The sequence below is a fragment of the Polypterus senegalus genome, chromosome 3 (genome assembly GCF_016835505.1).
Source record: "Polypterus senegalus isolate Bchr_013 chromosome 3, ASM1683550v1, whole genome shotgun sequence".
Classification (NCBI taxonomy): domain Eukaryota; kingdom Metazoa; phylum Chordata; class Cladistia; order Polypteriformes; family Polypteridae; genus Polypterus; species Polypterus senegalus.
Window position 1 is genome coordinate 291,008,837 of NC_053156.1, and position 22,206 is coordinate 291,031,042.

A 22,206-nucleotide genomic window follows, 5' to 3' on the forward strand; every position below is an offset into this window, starting at 1 on the left:
TTTTAACACAATGGCCTTTTATTAATTCAAAGGATTTACTGAGCCGTCTCCCGAGCAGTCTTTCTGTTTCTCCTATACACCGGCGTTTTTAGACTGTACACCTTTTGAAAAGTAGGCGGCTTTGAAAACAGTTCACCAAGGAAATGGGGTGTGTCATCGTTATGCAAATGAATTAATTTTGCATAAGACGAGGAGGGATATATGCAAATATATCTTGAGTAGCGATGATTTCCTTGTTTGTGGTTGGCGATGCCTTAAATAATGTTATAACATTGACAAAGCATCCCATAATAAAATATCACACTCAAAGCATCATTTTTTCCCGTGGCAAAGTGTTCAAAAACAGTGCAACTGGGCGCGAAACTGTACAGCCTGGCAACTTAGTTGCCTTTCCCGGCGTTACAACGTGCACGGTTCCTTTAAGAGCGTCGAGAGTGAGGCTGTGATGACGTCGTCAGCGTAGAGCCCGGAGTGGATCCGGAGGCAGTGGCGGAGAGGCGGCGGCGGTGGCGGAGGTGGTGGCGAGAGAGCGCGACAGACGGTGAGTACCATCGAATTGGATCGCTATACTTCGCCTTGGGACTATAGTAGACGCGACTCGGGGAGTCACTGGGGGAACTTCCCGGCTTGACCCCCCGACCATCTAGGCCTCTGCGAAGCCGGGCGGAAGGGAGGTGCAGCGGAACATGGCGGAGAGAGGACTGTGAGAGGCGCTCCTCTGGCCGCCCTGTCCTGCCGTACATCATCACGTCTACGGTCTCTCTAAGTTTCTCTGCCGAACCTGACGGCACTGGAGCTGCGAGACGCGGAAGGAAGCGCGAGGCCCAGTTCATTAGTGGTGTGCCAGGGATTACCGACCTCCTGTGATCTGTCAGACAGCTGGGGACGGGCCTGGAGAGTGAGTGATACGGGGAGTGCCGCTCCGCTTCGGACTGACATATTGGCGGCTTTGCTGCTTTTAAAGGGTCCTGTAATCTGACTGGAGCCGTTGACTGGTCCTCCTAGAGCCTTGTTGTAGTTTTAATCTGTCTGGACTGTCAGAAGGTTGTCTTTAAGACTACGCGAGGAGTCCAAACTTACTCTGGACTGTCGATGTTCTGGGGCAATTAAAGTGTTCACCTTTAACATATTATTAAGACTTGTTGACTGGGACTTAGGATGTAGCTATTGAGTAAACTACCCTTATGCTGGATCTGCCTTTCGGCTATTGCCAAGTTTTCATTATCATGACGTGCCCTGGCACCTTTACTATCCCTGGGAGTGACTACTTGTTTGACTGGAGACTTTCTTTTCATCAGATCTCAGATAATGTGGTCCAGTGTTTGACAGGTTATTTCAGAGGGTGTCTATCTTGTCCGTAGTATTTAATTTGGTATTTTTATTCATTATGATGTTATTGAGACAGTTAGTTTGAAATGTCTGAATTAGCTTCTATATAAAGAGGAAGTGCATTTAGGGCAGAAGCCAGGAAGCACTTCTTCTCACAAAGAGTTATGGGAATCTGGAACAAACTATTGAGACATGGGACAGCTTAGCCTTTGTGCAAACAGGCTTGATGGAGTGAATAATCTCCTTTTATTTGTTATGCCACGTATCCTTGAGTGACACTTAAATTTCAGATGTCAAGCTTTGTGCCATTGTAATGTCACTGGAACTGACCAGTAACAGTGATTAGGCCTACCATTACAAATGTCTCTGGGTTTTGTAGCCATTCAGTGTAACCAAGACTGTCTCTTCCTCTTTCTCAGAAGTGGCATCTTCTTAGTTGTTTGCCTTGGGCAGTCTTTGATACTGTCAGCTTAGCCTGAACTGACAACACCAGAAGTGTGTGATATTCTGATCTGTAGGTGTCAAAAACCCTGAATTGTAAAGCCAAGGAGGGGTGAGTCCAAATTTACGTGTAGGCTGTCTATCTACCCAGAGTTATGTTGAAGTGTTATTGAAAGTTTTTGAAATGTATGTATCTTTGATCACTGGTTGTGCTAGATAACTGAGACCTGCTGCACATGACCGTTGGACTATCCTTAAGAATGCTGCCCTCCCTTAATTTTTTTATACTTCAAGGTGTTATTGTCACCTAGCTTCGGTCAGGTCATGCTTTGTCACATATTACTTAGACAACGTTGAACTTATTAGATTTGTGGGTATGTTCACCTGTGTTGAAATTTGTAAACTGTTTGTCCAGCAACTTTACAGTGTCACATTTTTGACATTTTGTCTTGTACCCTTTCAGGTGCTCTGGTCCCCCCCACAGTTCAAAGACATAACCATTTAGGAGAGCTAGCATTGCTAAATTGGCCCCCAGTCAGTGATACTGTCAAGACCAGAAACTCCATATATTCTGGCCATTGGCGATCAAAAATCATGAATTTTAATGCAAAGGGTTAAGAGGTTTTCTGGAAGTTCAAATTTTACATGTGGGTATAAAGACCTTTTGATGTGTTTTAAGAAGTTGTGACTGTTTTTCTAACCAATGCACTTTTGTCCACTGGGAATGTAGAGTTATGCTGGGGTAACCGAGACCTGCGTTCCTTGAGTGCCTTCAAGTGCTGTCCTCCCCCATAGTTTGTCTTTTAAGATGTTACTGTCACCCAGTTCAGGTCACAAAGGCCATATTACTCTGAACCTCTGGGGTTAGTGACTTTTTAGGGTGTCTGGTTAAGCCAGTTTGGAAAATGGATGGGGAGTCACAAAGACTTTGTAGCAAGTCATCTTTCAGGCACGAAAAACGCATGCCATTTAGGGTGTTGCTGAGAGTGATGCTCTTATTTTAAGACTTTGGAGTTTATGTTCTGCAGCCCAAAGGCTAGGGTGTCGCCTAATTGTTCAATTGGTATAAAGTGTCAAGATCAAGTGTAGTTTGGCCTCTTGGCTGTTAGTGCAGTGGTTTAGCGTAACGTTTTGGACTGGAGTTTTTACAATCTGGTGCATATGGAAATTTCTTGGGGCTTGCAGTCCATTTGTGTTTTGTTATAAATTGTAATTTTTCTTATTTATATTATTGCTGGATTTGGGATTATTGCTTAGGAGAAACCATTTAGATGCAGGTCTAGACTTTGAGACTCCAGTGACCATTGGTGTTACCAAGTCAGTCTATCTAGTTTGCACTAACAGGACCAGGTACAGTGGCCTTCAAAATGTAACCATTCATCAGTCTTAAACTATCAGGTCATTAAGTATGTGGGTATGGCACTCTGCTCTGGACTTTCAAGACCCGAGGTTTGTTGTGTTTTTTTTTTTTTTATTAAAATGTCATCTTATTTTACTAGATTGTCAATTGCTATGTTAACTAGCATTCAAGGTATCACTGAAACTGCTGTAGTGCAAAGAGGTCCAAGTCAAGACCAATGGAAGATCTGAACTTCCTGGCTTCTTTTTCCTTCGTGGTTTCATTTTAAGCAGCCATGTGGGTTTTGCTGGTAAAACTATTGTCATATGCTGACATATGAGTTTTTTTTTAGATACTTTTGAGTTTCCATTTTTCTTGAACATATGAAGATCTGGAAAGTCCCTTTTCCTTTCTGTTTCAGGTTTAAAAGACATCTAAGACCTCTACATGGTGGCCTTTTGTTACGTTATTTTTCTTGTGGCCACATATCACCAGGTTAATAAATCTTTTCCATGTAATTGTAACTTTAAGGCCCCACAAGGAAACAGCAGTTCACCTCTGTGGAATTCTGTCCCCGATACATTTGGACAGTTGTCGTGGCTGTGTTCCTTAGAACTTCTTCCCTTATTCTTATTTATAGGAAAGTTGATGACACCAGTAGTAATCTCTTACTTGTCCCTTCCGTCTTATAGCCTCTTCTCTTACGATGTCCACACACAGTCGGTTCCATTAACATTCTTCACATTTGAGACTCCTTACAGCTCCTTGGCATATCATGACACAACAGAGATGATTCCGCATATGTTCTGAGTGGCAGTTTCTGTATTATGGCCACACCGTTTGGAGGGAGACTTCCTATGGTTTTGATGTTTGTGGTTTTACCCTGCTGCTGATTATTTTACTGCTTGTTTTTTTTAAAATAGAATCCTATTTTTGAATTGTATGTGGGTTGCATGACATTTTTAAAGACAAAGTTACATAACCTCAGCCCAGACCTCTTTTTTTGTTGATTATTTGTCTCAATGCAGATTTTCTTTGTCTTCCACTAAACTTGTTGTGTGTGTGTAGTGACATTCATTTGAACAAATTGGTTTCTCGCTGCTGCCTCACAATTCCGGTATCTGTGTGGAGTTTCTATGTTCTTTAATGTCTTTGTGGGATTTTGACGCATGTATTAGGTTAATTGGAAATTCTGAACTGGCCCCTTGTGAGTGTCGACACGTATGTGTCAGTGGGCTGTGTGATGATTGGCGCCAACCCATGAGTGGTTACTGTGTTTAATTTGAAACTGCCCAGATAGGTTTATGAATGTTATAGCATTTTAAACATTATTTTGCTGTACAATGTGTGTGTGTGTGTGAGAGAGATAGATGTGTCCTCATTCTCTGAATATTTTAATCCTGTTTATTCTGTAAAGCTTCATTGTGACTCATGAAGAGCACTTTATAAAAGAAAGGTTGCTTAATTGTTCATCTTTGCAACAAAAATACACTTCTTTGTTTGTGTCAAAGGGATGTAGAGAGAACACAAGCTTGAGGCGTTAGAGCTTTTTTCTTATTTTGGATACCACGTTCATATTGACCACCAGACTGTGCTTTAAAATAGTCAATGAAACCTGACATAACTTTTCAGTATTGTTTTATAATTAACAGGCTGATGGCCTTTATCCATTAGATCGATAGATAGATAGATACTTTATTAATCCCAAGGGGAAATTCACATAATCCAGCAACAGTATGAAAAAAAATTTAAATATACAGCAGAACCAAATTTTCTCTCTTTTGTTGCATTGATTACAGCTTAGAAGCCTGAGCTCAGTTTCTGTTCTGTTTCACTGTCTGTATGGAGCCATATATTATTTTGTGGTTAATTGATGATGATGATAATTTTAGCATTTTTCTTCCATGTCAGTGGAATTTTTGGTGGTGACGTCAAACATTTTTCTATCAAGTTAAGATTCTCATACTATAATGTTGAAAACATTGAGAAAAGTTGACTTTAGAATGGAGTCTGTGTGCGCATCTGTTTTCATGTTGTAATTTTTTTTAATGTTGTGTAGAGTTCCTGGATGACTACATCCCAGCAGAGAGAGAAAACATTTTAGAACAAGCTATTTTTTGAGAGATCCACCCTGAATGCCATGATCTATGCACAAACGATAGGTCCATTTTTTTCAGAAGTTATCTTCTTCAGACAAGTTACACTGGCTAACAGGCCTGTTGTTTTTGGTCCAGTACTTATCCCCAGACCCCTCAAAAACAGTTTGACCTGGGTCTAATGAAAACTGCAGTAGAAACTGTTTAATTTACCTTGATTTTTTTTTTGTATTCTTCTCTGTTTAGTGTTGGGACCAAGCCTATTGATTTGCAAAATTTTTGCACAATTGAATTTTGAGATACATAATTTATTTTAATGTATATACAATACAAGAACTCACATGCACACAACTCAAAGAAACATTAAGATCGCTGACAGCTTCTTGAGCCTTTCAGTAGTACATACTTGATGATGATGTAGGGAAAGAATTGAACGCACAGAAACACACACACACACACACACACCAAAACAGATCTGTGCAGGCCGATGTGCGCAGAGGCATTAAGCCACGCCAAGTCAATCTGTCCATCTATCTGTTTTCTCCATTGACCTGTGTCTAATGATAACTGCTGTAGAAACTGTTTGATTTACTTTGATTTTTTCCAGTCTGATCTGTTTAGTTGTGGGACCAGGCCTATTGATTTGCAAAGGTTTTGCACAAGTAAATTTTGAGATGCACAATTTATTTTAATGGGGTGTACTCACTTTTGTTGCCAGCGGTTTAGACATTAATGGCTGTGTGTTGAGTTATTTTGAGGGGCAGCAAATTTACACTGTTATACAAGCTGTACACTGACTACATTGTATCAGACTGTCATATCTTCAGTGTTATCCCATGAAAAGATATAATAAAATATTTACAACAATGTGAGGGGTGTAATCACTTTTGTGAGATACTGTATATGTTACCGGCAATGTATGAAACGCGGGCATTATATAGAATGCCTGGCGTTTTTGGGCAAAGTATGAAATATCCAAATTATTTAAATATTATATATACTTTCCACAGGCGGCACGCTGGCACAGTGGTAGCGCTGCTGCCTCGCAGTTAGGAGACCCGGGTTCACTTCCCGGGTCCTCCCTGTGTGGAGTTTGCATGTTCTCCCCGTGTCTGCGTGGGTTTCATCCGGGCGCTCCGGTTTCTTCCCACAGTCCAAAGACATGCTGGTTAGGTGGATTGGCGATTCTAAATTGGCCCTAGTGTGTGCTTGGTGTGTCCTGCGGTGCGATTGGTTCCTGCCTTGTGCCCTATGTTGGCTGGGATTGGCTCCAGCAGACCCCCCGTGACCCTGTGTTCGGATTCAGTGGGTTGGAAAATGGATGGATATACTTTCCCTAGGCATTACTTAGAATGACAAATGCTATTTAGTATTAAAAGTCATGAAAAGGCTTTGATTGAAAAGATGTTTAAGAAAATGAAAGAAATGCAAAATATAGGAATTTCTTATTGAGGATAAAAATAAAAATATTAATCTACTTGTTGCAACAAGGAAGGAAAGAGTTTTATTTTAAATTGCACTCAATTATTCCGAACAAAGACTGAAATGCAAATAGGGAATTCTCCATCTGGGGTGAGCATCGAAAGTCACGTGCCTTGCCACGTGACATTGGAAACATCATTCGCGGGAGTATCTTATCTGTTTGCTCCATTTGACCCAATGTGTTTAGTTTCAAATTAAATATCAAGTTGTTCAACTTCCTGCTTGTTTTACTATACATTTATTATACATAATACGTATTATATTGGTTAATGTACTTGGTTTTATGTTGTTGTACTGTATTGTAAAATCTTCTTTTGAGTGATTTCCTATGGTATGACTAAAGTGTAATTTACACGGCGAGTGTCCTGCCGTGGACTGTTGCTCTGTCCACATTTCTGTATGCATTGCACTAGATCTTCTTTATAGGTTTTGTCGCTGGATTTCCTCGATCCTAATATAGTAGTTTAAGCTTGATGGATAGGCTAATGTAACAGTAGATGCTCATGTTGTAAGCAAAATTCCTACCTTAGAATTGTATTTGTCCCATCTGTCATATAGTGCCTTTGATAGCCGCCTATCTGCATTTAAAGAACAAAAATCTGGAGGTCAGACTTTCAGAACACCTTAGAATGTGGAAATTCTGAAACTTCAAACTACAGATGCACAGTGGGCGACAAGTGACATCACAGACACATGAAGGCACAGAAAATGCAAAGTTGTGCACAAGGTGATATATTAAAGTATTTAATAAAAGACAATAAAACAATGTGCCAATTCATTTAGTTTTCCATCCGCGAGGAGTGCAGTAGATGCAACAGAAGTCACAGAAATGAACAAATAAATACACACGTTTAGAAAAATGAAGCATTCAGTATTTGATAATAAATGCTCCAGGCTCTGCTCTTGACCCATCTGGACTGCTGCAACTCTTTGCTGGCTGGATAGCCGGCATATATTATTGAGCTGCTGCAGATGATTCAAATGCTTTGGCCCGTTTTGTATCCAACCAGCCGAGGTGGACACATGCCTATTCAGATCACTGCATTGTCTACCTGCAGCAGCACCTATTAGGTTCATCAAACCCATGCATATGGAGACACTCATGAGGTCCTCTGCTCATTCTCACCCACTCCGGTCCACTGATGAATGGCTGCGTCTGGTGATACCACCTCTGCGTGGCATCAGATGTCAACCTAGACTCTTTTCCAGCGTATCTCCGAGCTGCTCACTTCCGTTTGAGCTGCAGGACTCCCTCAGTATGTGTAAGAACCATCTGGAGACTTTCTTGTTTGGTAAATATCTGTGCCGTTGATAATGGCTTTGGTAGATTGATGCAACAAAACACGTTTTTGTGTTCTGTTTGGCTTGGAGCTCTTCAGTTGTGATGATCAACTTTGTAACCTTGTCTTGTAACACTTGCTCCAAAATAGTCCCCCAGACTGATGTTTACTCAGCTATGTTAACCTCTTTTGTAAGTCGCTTTAGATAAGCAAGTAGATATCAAATGTAAACCATCAAAATTTGCCTGTTCTTCTTTATTCTTATTTAAATTTGAATATTAAAAGTACTACCTGTAAATCCCGAAGATCTGAAAATTTATTATATAGTGCCTTATATGTCTATCTATATAAATTGAAGGTCGTGGAGGCCATGGGAGTGCTGGATTCTGGGTGGGATTTGCCGCCAAACAGACACTCTCGCATAACACCCCAACCTTCTTTGCTCTTATGTAGGACTATACACAGTACATCAGTCTTCTGCAGCCTTACAGAGAAAGTGTAAACTGTCTTTTAAAGTCCTCAGTACTGGATTGAGTGCTAACTAAATGTAGGATTTTTGTATGCAGGCCAGAATTTTCTCTGTCACTTGGTTTGTGTTAGACCACAAAACATTCTCCACATGGTTCCCATATCTCCATAGTCATGTTTTTATTTAGTATACCTCAAATGAGACTGTTGTGTGGGATTTTTTTTTTTTTTTGAGTAGTGGCTTTTCTGTTTTGCCACCCTTCCATACAACCCTCAATTGTGGGAAAACTGAAAAAACTTGTGAAATGTGCAGATGAAATAATCTTTGACAGGAAGGCCTGCCAGTCTTTTAAAATTGCCATTGGATTCTTGGTATCCTCTTACATTAATCTTATCCTAGCTGTGTTGTTAATTTGAGGTTGACAGCTGACTTAGATAAAGTATTGGTACACTCTACATCTTAATTATTTCTTTTTTCTATTCGATTTTTTTTCACTTTGTGGTTGGGGTACTAGGTGGGTGAGCCTATCCAGGTAGTGTTGGCAGTAATGTGGGATGCATCCTTGAATGGAGTTCCAAGTTGTTGTCCATATTTCAATTTTCTATCAGACATATGTATGTGTTCAGGCTCATAGAAAACCACATCAGCAATGGCTGCATGGTGTCCAAAAATAAAAGTTGTCAGGATGTCAGCTGGAGACAAGAAATTGCATTCTATGCAGTACATGCTTAGCAGTATATGTGGGGCAAACCTCTAAAACACAGCATACATGCAGGAATGCCATCAGAAGGAAACGGTCTCTGATATATGCACACGCAAGTTCTACTGGGACACTGCAAGTAAAATTCAAGGCTAATACTAAACGTGCCAGACAGCTGAGTGAATTGTCACTATCAAATGAAACCACCATTTCCAGACACTTAGACTTGAACTTTGAGCAGGTTTTCAAAGCTGATCCTCCGGTCAGGACGTTGGATATCTCTGGGTCTACGGTTCTCGAGGCTGATTCTCCAATTAGCTGTGAAACACCCAGTCTCGCTGAGATTGCACAGGTGGTGAACCAGCTGAGGGGAGGAAAGGCAGCAGGGATCTGTGGTATCCGGGCATATATATGTATGTGTATATATATGTATGTGTGTATATGTGTGTGTATATATATATATATATGTATATATGTGTGTGTGTATATATATATATATATATATAATATGTATATATATATATATACAGTAATCCTCCTCGATCCGGGTTGCGTTCCAGACCCCCGCGATAGGTGAAAATCCAAGTAGAAACCATATGTTTGTGTGGTTATTTTTATATATTTTAAGCCCTTATAAACTCTCCCACCCAGTTAACATTATTAGAGCCCTCTAGACATGAAATAACACCCTTTAGTCAAACGTTTAAACTGTGCTCCATGACAAGACAGAGATGACAGTTCTTTCTCACAATTAAAAGAAAGCAAACATATCTTATCTTCAAAGGAGCGCTTCAGGAGCAGAGAATGTCAGAGAGAGAGAGAGAAAAGCAAACAATCAAAAAATCAATACATGCTTTTAAGTATACAGAAGCACCGCGATAAAGCGGCATTTTGTAGAGGAGCGTCCGTGTCCTCTGTGCAAACAGCCCTCTGCTCACAGCCCCTCCGTCAGGCAGAGAGAGCGAGAAAGATAGAGAGAAGCAAACAAGCACAGCGCGGGAAGCCTATCTTATAGCATTGAGGAGTTTTAGTTAATATGCAATACATGCTCTGATTGGGTAGCTTTTAAGCCATCCGCCAATAGCGTCCCTTGTATGAAATCAACTGGGCAATCAAACTGAGGAAGCATGTAACCTAAATTAAAAGACCCATTGTCCAGAAAGCGAACCAGTGAAAAATCTGTGATATATGTTTAGATGTGCTTACATTTAAAATCCGATAGAGTGAAACCGAAAGTCAAATCGCGATATAGCGAGGATTACTGTATGTGTGTGTATATATATATATATATATATATATATATATATATATATATATATATATATGTATATATATATGTGTATATATGTATATATGTGTATATATGTATATGTATATATGTGTATATATATATGTATATATGTGTGTATATATGTGTATATATATATATATATGTGTATATATATATGTGTATATATATATATGTGTATATATACAGTGTATATGTGTATATGTATGTATATATGTGTATATATATGTATATGTATATATATATGTATATATATATATATATATATATATATATATATATATATATAACACACACAGAGGCACTAAATATTCTGTTGTAACTCCCGTAGCATCCCATAAATAACAATCTACATGTTCCAGTCTTTACATCTACAGCAACATCTACAACTGTGTATGTGAGCCCGAAAGACCACAGTCACGGATTCAGAATTCAAGGCTTTTTTTTTTTATTCACAGTCTATACCTGTACACACACACACACACGTCTTCTTTTCAATAGCAAAATATGATTCTTCTCCTTTTACTCCTCCCAATTCAGCATTATCCTACTCCTCTCCCGACTCACGTGAATAAGGTCAAGTGGCTTTCTTTATCCCAGACCTGGCAGTACTTCCTATGTTACACAATTACACCCAGGAACCCCTTTCGAGTCTGGCAGAACTTCCTGAAAGTATAGGAGACCTCTTCCCCCACAGTTCCCTGTGGCAGTACTCTGACAGGGTTCTCCATTAGGACTACAACTCCCAAGGAGTTGTGTCTCTTTTCGTATTCTTGTGACCTGACCTGCATGTGTTCTGTCCCTTTGCTATATTACCTAGAGTGGGAATACAATGTGTATGGATTTATATTCAAAAATATTTTACCAGGGCGGCACGGTGGCGCAGTGGTAGCGCTGCTGCCTCGCAGTTAGGAGACCCGGGTTCGCTTCCCGGGTCCTCCCTGCGTGGAGTTTGCATGTTCTCCCGTGTCTGCGTGGGTTTCCTCCGGGCGCTCGGTTTCCTCCCACAATCCAAAGACATGCAGGTTAGGTGGATTGGTGATTCTAAATTGGCCCTAGTGTGTGCTTGGTGTGTTTGTGTGTGTCCTGCGGTGGGTTGGCACCCTGCCCAGGATTGGTTCCTGCCTTGTGCCCTGTGTTGGCTGGGATTGGCTCCAGCAGACCCCCGTGACCCTATTCGGATTCAGCGGGTTAGACAATGGATGGATGGAATATTTTACCATATACAGTATAGACATTTGAATTTGCCTTTTTACTTGTTTCTGCAGATTGTCTGAATAAGAAAGTTGTGCCAACATAAGCCCTTAAATGGTTTTTTGGGGGTTGGCCATTTTCTAGGGGTGTAGCGCCTTATACTTTTCTGCCATACACTGTTTTCCAAGCATTTTCCCAGTTTTAAAGATAGTCCAGAAATTCTTCGAATTTGTGCAACATCTGTTAGTTTCACAAGTTTACTCCCTGTGTCACCGTTAAAGTCGTTATCATAAATTAGAAAGCGTAGGAGTCAAAGGACGGCCCCCTGATTGACTCCTCTGATAACCCCATTTTCCTCTTATCTGTAAATTCTATCTGCCACCTTTCGAAATACAGATCTACTATGTTTCTTTTAATGGCTTTGGATATTTCACTTAAATATTTACATGTCAAAATTGTACCTATATAACTTGGTACTGAATTAAAATCTCAGTGCATTTTTTAACAATCTTGAGCTTTTCAGGTTTATTGTAAGTTTCTTATTAGTGATATGGGCGGCTATGGTGAAAAGTCTTTTCTGTTCTGCTACAAGAGACAAGAGAGATGAAGATGTATTACTTCTGCAGAAGTGACATCACTCTTGATTGGTGACAAACGTGTGGGAGGGTAAATCCCAGAAGATGTTGTTCATGACTTATGAAGAAATAGGTAGGAGGGTACATTTCATTCAGAGGCTACACAGTGTAAGGCCTACAGAGTAAATCTAGCCAGCCAAAGAGATTCATTTGACTCGCAAGCCGATACAAACCCTACCTCTACTTTGATTAGATCACATTTTTCACCCCGGTTCAGATAAATCTTTGATGACTCAATTGAGACAAGGTACACTCCTTTCTTTTACTAAAACTTGAGGGCATATCTACGTGACTGAAACATGTACACAATTAGATTAAAAAAAAAATATAGCAAGCATTTACAAGAATTTTTGAAACTCTGATTTGATTGTAAATGCTTTATGATGTTTAAAAACAACAAATATCAGAAATCTCAAAACTAGCATGTCACATTACATGACTTTCACATTTGTAGCCTTCACTTGGATAATTTTATCGAGTCCAAGGCAGTCAACGGCATTGCTTCTGAGAAGCCGGTCATGTAGTGACATGTCTAGCGACTCCCGCCAAGCAGTCTGCAACTCGCACCAATGTAATGAAACTGGTTTGGTTTTGTCTTTAGTCGTAGGGGCAGGAGAGCTGACAACTGTTTACTGCTCATCCCGAAGGACAATGAATATGTTGCAGGAACCAGGACAGTGGAGACGGTAGATAAATTCCTTCGAATCCGACTCCTTAGTTTCTGGTACTTCTGACTCCGACTCTCCTACTCCTCTGTATTTAATATGCTAATGTATTTTCCATGGTGATTGAAGGAAGCAGGGGTGTGGAGTCAGAGTCGGAGACAATTTTGGGTACCTGGGGTCGGAGTCGGCAAAAATATACACACTCCCGACTCCCGATAAATTTAAATTGTAATGAAAAACAAATACAGCAAGTTCAAATGTCCCATTTCACAAACAATAGTCAAAATTAAGTACTTGTCTGATGTAAGAATAAAGCCCAGTGCATAGTTGTGTTACTACTAGTATGAAGGTCAGCTGAGCTATTATATAGGGTGGTCCAGATTTAATTGGGCAATTTTCATTACGCTGTAACTTAAGTTTATTACATAGAGAATTCACAAAAAATTCTTTTTGTTGCTGATAGATGGCAGCACCTGCCCTGCATTCCAAAATGGCGGGGAGACGGTTGTCAGTCGAACATCAGGTGCGATGTGTTCGTCTTTTCATAATTGTATAATTAGATCTGGACCACCCTGTACAACGTGACATTTACAGATTGTAATCTGTATTATGGTACATTACAAAAAGTGTTTTCATTTTATTCCAGATATAATGTGTTAACAAGTTTATTTCAGTGTAAACAAGTGTAATGATGTAGGTGGGAGTGTGTGCTATGGCCTGATGTGTGTTCAGGGGTTCTTATCTTTTGTTTAAACTGGCCAATACGTATATGTTGCCTTCCTTCAATCAACATGGACAATACATTAGCATATTAAATACAGAGCAGTCAGGGAGTCAGAGTCAAAAGTACCAGAAACTAAGGAGTCGGAGTCGAAGGATTTATCTACCGACTCCACAGCCCTGGAAGGAAGGCAACATGCACGTCATTTAACCACAGAACTACTGGCTAGGAAGCTGACTCTCTACCATATTGGCCAGTTTAAATAAAAGACAAGCACCTCTGAACGCACTCAAATGAACTTGTTAAACACATTATATCTGAAATAAAATGAAAACACTTCTTGTACCATAATCCAGATTACAATATGTGAAGGTCAGGTTGCATAATAGCTCAGCTGAACTTCACACTAGTAGTAACACAAATATGCACTGGACTTTATTCTTACATCAGAGAAGTACTTAATTATGACTATTGTTTGTGAAATAGGACATTTGAATTTGCTGTATTTTTTTCTCATTACAATTTAAATTTATTAGGAGCTGATACATTTTTGCCGACTCTGACTCCAGGTACCCAAAATTGTCTCCAACTCCGACTCTTCGACTCCAACTCCGACTCTTCGACTCCAACTCCACAGCCCTGGCAGGAACATGAGAGCTTTGGACCTCACATTTTAGATACCAAAGCAGAATGGGAAAAAGAAAAAAAAATGCTACTGAACCCTTCGTACAGCACACTGTCTTCAGTAGACAGCATATTATTTTCTGCCATAAACTGGAAGCAAGCATGACTGCTCTGAAACATCAGTACTTAGACCACAGGCGTCAAAGTCCAGGCCTGGAGGGCCGCAGTGGGTTTCCTCTATTTTAATAGCCCTGTTTTTAAGGATCAAGTCCTCTGAGTTGATTCTTTTCTTTATTAAATGACAGCCAAACAGAAATTAAACATGAAACGAGCCAACAGATAGATGACCAGCTAAATTGGGGCTTCAAATTCCAACCAGTTCCTTAATGAGAAGCCGATTCTTGCTGTTAATTGAACCTATTATTCTATTCCATGGCTTGTTGCTGCTCTCTTTTTGCCACAGCAGACATTTCCAAAACTGTTGATATCCTGTTTTTTTCCAAGAAATCCTAAAATGTTTTGGTAACCTGAGGGATCAACCTTACTGAAACCTTCATCTTTATTTTCAGATTTTGTTTGATGGGTACATGTGAGCTGGTCATGTCCTGCTTGTTTTATGTCTCATTATTGTCCAACTGCTAATTAAGGAAAAAACAACTAAGGGGCCCGAGTCAAGCTAATTAAAGCTAAGACTAAAGTTAATTAGCATCAAAAACTGGTTACTAATTAAGAAGATGGTTAGAATGAAAACCTGCGGCCCTCCAGGACTGGAGTTTGACATCCCTGACTTAGACGGTAAAGTAGATGTTAAAAGTACATGTACCCGTGACCCATGCCAGACCAATAGAGCCTCCATTGCATTGGCTTGTAAAATTTTTGACCAGCATACGGTCAAATGGCTGGTCCCAAATGGGAGCCACAAGTCGGTGCAAGACTGTACTCTATTTTTTAAATTTACCCATTGAGCGATTAGTTTAGGATCAATTTGTTCTGCACAGTCAGCTTCAGTCTTGCCCTGTATTCTTGCAGACTGATTAGTGTAACATGACATAACCTTCTCAGACCCACTGAAGTTAAGATTCATAGATCAATTTCAATTAAAGTGACAGATGAATAAGTATAAAGATAAATGGACATGCTACTGAGACCTGACTATCATTTGTTTTTTTTGCTAGGATCATTAACAAGTCTAGGACTGCTCCATTTATCCTTTATGAGTGGAGAGTTATAATTTCACCTATGGATGATAAGTATCTTAGAAATGAAATTCAATGGGATAGAGTTCATAATTCTTAAAAGTATAATTTATGAAACTGAAAGAAAAGTCTCATGAATGCTGGGTTAGCCTGCAGCTGCCCTAATACTCTGACCTGGATGGCCTGTCTGTAATCGGTGGCCCAGATGACCACATTTTGTTCAGTCTTGTAGTAAATATTTTTCAAAAATTAAATACAGAAGTTAAACATTATGAATGGTACTGTGGTAGAGTGATTTAACGTTGCTTCCTTGCTGTTCCAGAAGCCTAAATTCCAAACCTGTGTGGGTAGGTCTTCTTTAGATGTCCTGGATTCCTCCCACATCCCAAAGGTATGGCGGTTAAGATGACTGGCAACTCCAGATCAGACCTGTGTGCGTGTTAATGTGTCTTGTGAATGACTGGCATCCCATCCTTGGATGGTCCTCAATTTGTGCTGCTAAGAAGGGGCTGTGGCTTACCAAAAACCCCAAATTGGATCAAGCTGGTTTGAAAATGTTTTGTTTTTCTGGTTTCCTCACACATCATAGAAGCTTGCAGAGTTAGGTTGATGTATGACTGTTACTGAGCGACCATGCCCTGTGATGAAATGATGGCCTCTCCAGGGTTGGTTTCTCCCTTTTGCGTAACACTTTCAGAAAGGTCTCCAGCAGTCAGTGACACTATAGTGGAATAAATGAAAGACTCATTGTCAGAAAAGGATTGATAGAATGTGCCTGGAAGCACCAGGCACGATTACAAATGCTTCATGCATGCTCTTTACCCAAGACTTCAATGTACTGTACAGTGCCCAGTGTTTGGAACAAAGACACAATTTTCCTTGATTCCCCCGCGCTCCACAGTTAAAAATTTCAAATCAAACAATTCAGACGTGATTAAAGTGCACATTGCAGATTTTCATTTAAGGTGATACATTTTATTCACATCATGTAGAAATGACTCACTTTTTTTTTTGTTTTTTTTTTTTAACCTGATTCTCCCATTTCTGGGCATAATAATGTTTGGCACAGACTGCAATGGCAGGTTTATTAAAGCAGTCATATTTAGTACTTTTGTCATATATCCCTTGCATGCAATCACTGCTTAAAGTCTGCGATTCATAGACATCACCAGGTGCTGAGGATCTTCTCTGGCGGTGCTCTGCCATGCCTCTAATGCAGCCATCTTCAGCAAATCTGCTTGTTTTGGAGGCTTGTACCCTTCAGTTTTTCTCTTCAACATATGGATGTCGTGCTCGGTTAAATTTAAATTGGGCGACTGGCTTGGCCATTCAATAATTTAGCATTTTTGCTTTCTCGTATATGAAGTATAGGGGAAGTATTGTAATCGTCCAAAAATTCAACCTTGAGATTTTGATGAATCTTGACGTTTTAGATCTCCCCGAGTCCGAAAATACCATTTTTGGAACGCTTTCAATTTTGCATACGAGTATTGGGTACAAAAACGTAGATTTCTATCAACTTTTGAGCAATTTCGTTAACTGGAAGTGGTACTTTTCTATTCATGCAGCTACAGAGTCTGATTTATTCAACTTTACTTTTATAATAATTGTTCAATATATTATTAATTTGATTTGTTTTGTTGTTGATGGTTCTTTAATGTACATCATATAAAAATATAATCATCGTCTTGCGGTTTACTCCTCAAATTTCAATCCTCATATCTGAGTATACGAGTAAGTCTATGGGAGACCACTCCTGATTTTTAGCTTTGAAAAGCTCCTGTGTTTCCTTAGCCGTTTGGATGTGTGTTTGAATCATCTTGCTGTAGGGTGAAACACTCTCCAATGATTTTGGAGGTATTTACTGGAACTTGAGCAGATCAGATGTTTCTATAGTTCTCAGAATTCATTGTGCCACTGTCGTCCGCAGTTCCATCATCATTGAAGAGAAGTGTGCCAGGACCTGTGGCAGCCATACATGTCCAAGCCATAATAAAACCCCCACCACCATATTCAATAGATGTGGTGGTATGCATTGGATCTTTGGCAGGTCCTTTTGGTCTCCACCCTTTGCTCTTGCTATCGCAGTGATGCAGGTTAATCTTTGTCTTGTCAGTTCCAGAATTCTGCAGGCTGCTGTAAGTAAGTTTTTGCAAACTGCAGTCTGGCCATCCTGTTTTTATGGCTGGCTAGTGGTCAGTATCTTGCAGTGTAGCCTCTGTATTTCTGTTCATGAAGTCTTCTGGGAATAATCATCTCTGAAACATCCACATCTGTCTCCTGAAGACTCTTTCTGATCTGTCACACTGGCGTTTGGGGATTTTTCTTTACCATAACTTTGCCCCCTGCTCGCTTTGCTCGCCAACACTTCCCTCTCCCCCCACCAGCACTATGTGCCGTTGTGAACAAGGGGGGCTGAACACACCCCAAGGAGACGCAGACGCTCCTCCAAAACCCTGTTTAATACAATACAATGATACAATGGGAAACACAGTTTTTGTTTGTTTTTTTTTTTTTTTTTTTTAACCTTCTCTTTGCTCGATCAGCTGATGGCTTGCTGCTCCTGCCGTGCTGCGTGATCTGCATCTCGTGCGGCACTTCGAACATTTAAAAGCCTGCACAGCAGCTGTCCTGTTGTCTCACTGCCTTGTCTCTCTTCTCCCCCAGACATGCTCAAACACTATTCGATTTCTTTTCGCTGTTCCGTTATTTTACCGAGTAATATTTTTCATTTGTTTGCGCTAATGCGATCTCTGCTATCATTTTTTTGACACTTTCGAATTTTCCTACTTCCATTATCTCTAACCTGCTCTGCATGTGTACCATGCCAATGTTTTTGAATTCTTTACAAAGTTCTACTTTCTTTTTTTCCCGGCCCCAGGCGTGGTTAAATCTCTTGGCACAGTCTAGTCTCATGGGATGGGCTGAGTATTACTTTACTCATTTTCAGAATTTGCACATAGATTATTTTTGTTCTTTTTTGCTTTCTTTTTTTGTATTCTTTTCTCTCCAACTCTTTTGTGTCTCTTTTCGATGCACTGCTCTTTCTTCGCTTAGTTGTTGACGTGTCATCTGGAACGTATAAAATTTTTAAGTGCTGAGAGCACAGGAAGTGTGTCTTCCAAAAGCTTTCCAACAACTGAGGGGTCTTGTTTGAAAATGGTTGCAAGTAGGGCATGACTTGCTAAAGTCACCGTCTCACGGGACTTGCTTCCAAAGGTTGTTTGACGTGACTTGACCGTCTCGCTGGACATGAAAGTGTCTCTCTTCAAAAGATCACGTCTCATCGCAGGAAAAAAGTCTCATCCCAAAAGTTTTTTTTTATTATAGAGAGATTAGGATTCTTGTGTCATCAGCAGTGGAGATCTTCCTTGGCCTACCAATCATTTCATAATTACTGAACTCAGCAGTGCGTTCTTTCTACTTCATGATATCCCAGACAGTTGGTTTAGGTCATCCTAAGGTTGTATTGATGTTTCTAATGGTTTTATTCTTGTTTTTCAGCCTCCTAATGGCTTCTTTAACTTTTATTGACACAACTCTTGTTCTCATGTTGAACAGTGGCAACATGCAGACTCCAAAGGGTAGAAGCAAGCCGAGATATCTAATGAAGCAACGAAACACACCTGAGTCATCGCAAACACCTGTGAAGCCAATTGTCCCAAACATGATGGTACCCTGAAAAGAAAGGGGCCATGTTGCCATTTCTACATGGTGTAACTGAAATATATGCATATCTATCTATCCATCAATCATATAGTGTAGGGGTGGCGAACTCTAGGCCTCGAGTGTCGCAGTGGCTGCAGGTTTTCATTCTTATCATCTTCTTAATTAGTGACCCGTTTTTGCTGCTGATTACTTCTTTTAATTAACTTGACTCAGGCCCCATAGTTGTTTCCTTTTCTTTAATTATCAGCCAAACAATAATGAGACTCAAAACAAGCCACCACATGACCAGCTCCCCTGTGCCCATTACACAATATCTGAAATTAAAGAGAGGTGATGGTCTTGGTAAGGCTGATCTCTCAGGTAGCCAAAAACATTTTGATGCTTGTAGAAAGAACAGAAAAACAACAGTTTTCGAAATGTATGCTGTGGCAGAATGAGAGCAGCAGCAAGCCATGGAATTAAATAACTGGTTTAATTAACAGCAAGAACTGGCTTTTCATTAAGAAAGTGATTGGAGTGAAATTGGTTGGAGTTCGAAGCTCCAGTTTAGCTGGTCATCTGTTAGCTCGTTTCACATCTCATTTCTGCTTGGCTGTCATTTAATGAAGAAAAGAATCAATTCAGAGGGCTGAACTCTTCTAACAGGGTTATTAAAGTGATGGGGAAAAAGTTAATTAGCAGTGAAAACTGGTGACTGATTAGGAAAAGGGTGAGAATGAAAACCTGCAGCCACTGTGGCACTCCAGGCCTGGAGTTTGCCACCCCTAATATAGTGCCTTTCATATCTCTCTATCTATCAATCATATAGTGCCTTTCTTATCTCCCTCTGTCTCTCTATCTATCTATGTAGAGAGGGAGATAAGAAAGGCACTATATGATTGATAGACAGATATATCTATATATATATATATATCTATATGTATATATATATATATCTATATGTATATATATATATGTATGTATATGTATGTATATATATATGTATGTATATGTATGTATATATATGTATGTATGTGTATATATATATATATATATATGTATATATATATGTATATATATGTATCTATATACTGTATCTGTCTCTCTATCATTCATATATTGCCTTTCACATCTGTATCGCTCTCTCTCTCTCTCTCAAACATTATGGAGGGCACTGTTAATATCTTTGGCTGATATAGCAGAAAAGTTCAGTTAGTGAAGTTCATGTGGTGACCTCTGTCTTCTCAATTGTAAAGTGCTTGTGTGTTTGAAGAAGTGACATAAACGTCAGCATTGGTTTTTCAGTTTGACTGTCTGCCCTGTAATGTGTTCTGCATGTAGTATATCGCCCTTCACTAAAGAATGTCTACAATGAGAAGCAAAAATACTGAGACAGGTGATGTGTGTTATTTTTGTTACACAGTCATAAAATGTGTGTTCTAGGCGAGATGATGTCAGCTTTTATTCATGGGAAATAGCTTTCTATAAAACAATATTAGAAAATAGACCTTTGTTGTGTTTAGTTCCCAGAAGTATTAGTGCAAATGACTGGCAGGTGATTTTTATGGCTTAGGTGTTCCCTAGTTTTGACATATAAAAGAGCTCTGAATGTGCATGGTTGGTTGTAGTCACTAGGGTTTGCATTTGACGTCAAAAGAACATTAGAAAGTTGACCATCGTAGAAAAGGAGGCAATTTTAAAAGTGACATTAAAAAGTTCCAGAGCCATTGATGAAAACTGGGCATTCCAAAATCAACCGTATGGAATAAATTAAAAAAACAAATAAACCACTAGAGGTGTAAGCAATTTGGAATAAGCAAGTTGGCCCAGAAGACCGCAGCAGATGATGACACGAGTATTTGTTAGAGCTATGAAGAGAAACCCAAAAATAATACCCAAAGAAATACAGTGGTACCTCGGTGTGCGTCCGCTTTGGAATTAAGTTCAACTTGGTATACTTCCTGTTTGGATGCAAAAAATTTTGCTTGGTATACGACCTTTGTTTGGAATACGACTCGCGTGCTAGAACTTGCATGGGTCAAAATGAGTCACGACACAACTGCCCACTAGCGTCAGTACGCCAGTTGCTACTATTTAGTGAACAACCCGCGCTATATCTCTCTGTGAATTTTCATGTGATTTTGTGGTTTTTTTTGCGTAAATTTTTAGTAAATTCATTAACCATAAGTTCTAAGAAAGTTAATGAGAAGAGCCAAGCAACGAAGAAAATGGTTAGGATCACCATGGAGGTGAATAAAGAGATTGTTGAAAAGTGTGAAGGTGGCAAGCGTATCCGGGACTTGGCTGCTGCATACCGTATGCTGTGAATGACGGTATCTACGATTGTGAAAAACAAAGACGTTATTAAATCAGCCAGCGGCACTTGACTCTTTTCAGCAAAGTAAAGTGAGGTTAAATTTTCATTTATTTTATCAAACTGCTTTTGTATTTATGTATTTTAGTATTAAGCAGTGTTTAAATTATTTTATACAACCCCATCAATGTATAATATGCCAATAATAGGATTTTTTTTTCTTCATAGGAACAGATTAATCATTTTCCCTTTATTTCTTATGGGAAAAATTTTTTGCTGTATGTCCAAGGATCTGGAACGGATTAGGGACATATACCGAGGTGCCACTGTAAAAGACTGTCTAAAGGGTGCAGAGGTGAAAGTGTCAGCATTCACCATTTATAGAAGAAAAAGAGCAACAACACTACAACATGCAAATATCAGCACTAAGAACAGAAAGAACAGACTTGAATTCACAAAGCAATACAAAGATGAACCTGAAGGATTCTGGAGCAAAGCTTTAGATAGATAGATAGATACTTTATTAATCCCAAGGGGAAATTCACATAATCCTTTATGGACAGGTGAGGTAAAGATTAACCTTTATAGGAGTGATGGGAAAGAAAAAGTGTGGAGAAAGGTTTAAGGTTTCTTTATTTAGTCATGTTTACACAAGAAAACATGAAATTTGCCTTCTCAGTTGCATCTAATAACAGACTGAATTAAATAAAACAGACAAATAGAAAGAGCTGGACTGTTAATAATCCTAAGCACAGGCATGGAGTAGGTAGCATCATGGCTTGAGC

The 22,206-nt window shown here is 39.6% G+C and overlaps 1 protein-coding gene across 1 annotated transcript in view; it reads left to right on the forward strand.

The window, feature by feature from the left end:
* The first annotated feature begins 446 nt into the window (after positions 1-446).
* Positions 447-22,206, forward strand: part of LOC120526306 (ras-related protein Rap-1A) — a 118,057-nt gene continuing 96,297 nt past the window's right edge. Inside the window, exon 1 of the mRNA XM_039749435.1 lies at positions 447-541. The gene's annotated coding sequence lies outside the window, so the exon portion shown is untranslated. The remainder of the gene's footprint in view (positions 542-22,206) is intronic.